The sequence below is a fragment of the Amphimedon queenslandica genome, unplaced genomic scaffold, assembly GCF_000090795.2.
Source record: "Amphimedon queenslandica unplaced genomic scaffold, v1.1 AMPQUscaffold_5093_Cont22932, whole genome shotgun sequence".
Taxonomy (NCBI): Eukaryota; Metazoa; Porifera; class Demospongiae; order Haplosclerida; family Niphatidae; genus Amphimedon; species Amphimedon queenslandica.
Genome location: NW_003554599.1, coordinates 1 through 1,436, shown reverse-complemented (window position 1 = coordinate 1,436; position 1,436 = coordinate 1). Strand labels below are relative to the sequence as shown.

The 1,436-nt window shown below is 32.1% G+C and overlaps 1 long non-coding RNA gene across 1 annotated transcript; it reads right to left on the bottom strand.

The window, feature by feature from the left end:
• Positions 1 to 336: 336 nt before the first annotated feature.
• LOC109592469 (uncharacterized) lies at positions 337 to 778 on the bottom strand. Its single transcript, XR_002190369.1, has 3 exons — positions 630 to 778; positions 452 to 575; positions 337 to 399 (listed from the first exon to the last, which is right to left on the bottom strand). It is a non-coding gene; the product is annotated as an uncharacterized LOC109592469 (long non-coding RNA).
• Positions 779 to 1,436: the final 658 nt, after the last annotated feature.

Genomic DNA, 1,436 nt, shown 5'->3' with positions numbered 1-1,436 from the left:
AATTTTCATTACATTTTCTAATACACATACAAGTGTTCTTATGTTGCGTTAGGTTATTATTTCCTGATGAATATTCTCATTTATCAACTGAGCTGTTCCTGAGGAGTGGAGTGGACCAAACACTGAGAGCACAGCAACTGACACTGGAGGACTTCAAGTCACTGTGTACCCATTATACTGAACTAATTAAAGGAGTGGGCGGTGAGTGGTGGAAAGAGAAAAAGAAGAAAAAGAAGACTGTCAATAATTAAGCTATTATTATTATTATTATTATTATTATTATTATTATTAATGTTATTATTGTTATTATTATTGTTATTATTGTTGTTGTTGTTGTTAATATAAAATTCTTTAATGTTATTGTTCTTGATATTGATACTCATATGGCTTCTGCAAGAGCTAAAATAAATAAACAAATAATATATAATAATTATTAATAATAAAGAGGTACCTTCATAAACTCTGTGATACATGAATCTTAAGTAGAGGATTGAGCACATGTGACATGATCCTATCACTAGTGACAGTATCAGCCCGTCTCTTAGGGACCAGGAACGAGACAGTAATATACCAACCTGTTAATAACAAGTGTTGCTGTGTTGTTGTTGTTTATCTTTGTTGTTGTTTACTTGTTTACATGTTGTTAATAGTCCAAATATGATCCAGAAGAGGTAGAACATTACTGGTGTACCATAGTGGTCAAAGACTGTACTTAATGAGAGTATGATACAGTGGGCTGTCAGTGAATAACCCTGTGGATGAGATATACACATGTGCTTAATACAGGACCTGTCCTTATGATATTAAAGACATTTAACTATGAACATCTGATAGGAAGAGGTTGGGGTCAACCTTTTGAGCAAACACTATTGAGTTACGGCCATTTTAAGAAATCGGCCAATTTTTGAAAAATATCCAAGGTTTTTTTTCAAAAAATGGCTCCGAAATCATCCCAAATTTTTATTAAATTTTCTGATACATATTAATGTCCTTATGCTGTGTAGAAAGTTTGAGCTGATTCCAACAAATATTTTTCAAGTTACAGCCATTTTAAGAAATCGGCCAATTTTTGAAAAATACCCAAGGCTATAGCCCATGGTTTTTTCAAAAAATGGCTCCAAAATCATCCCAAATTTTTATTAAATTTTCTGATACATATTGATGCCCTTATGCTGTGTAGAAAGTTTGAGTTGATTCCGACTTCAATTTTTCAAGTTACAGCCATTTTAAGAAATCGGCCCATTTTTGAAAAATACCCAAGGGTTTAGGTATAACCCATGGTTTTTTTCAAAAAATGGCTCTGAAATCATCCGAAATTTTTATTATATTTTCTGATACATATTGATGTCCTTATGCTGTATAGAAAGTTTGAGCTGATTCCGACAAATATTTTTCAAGTTACGACCATTTAAGAAATCGGCCAATTTTGAAAAAAG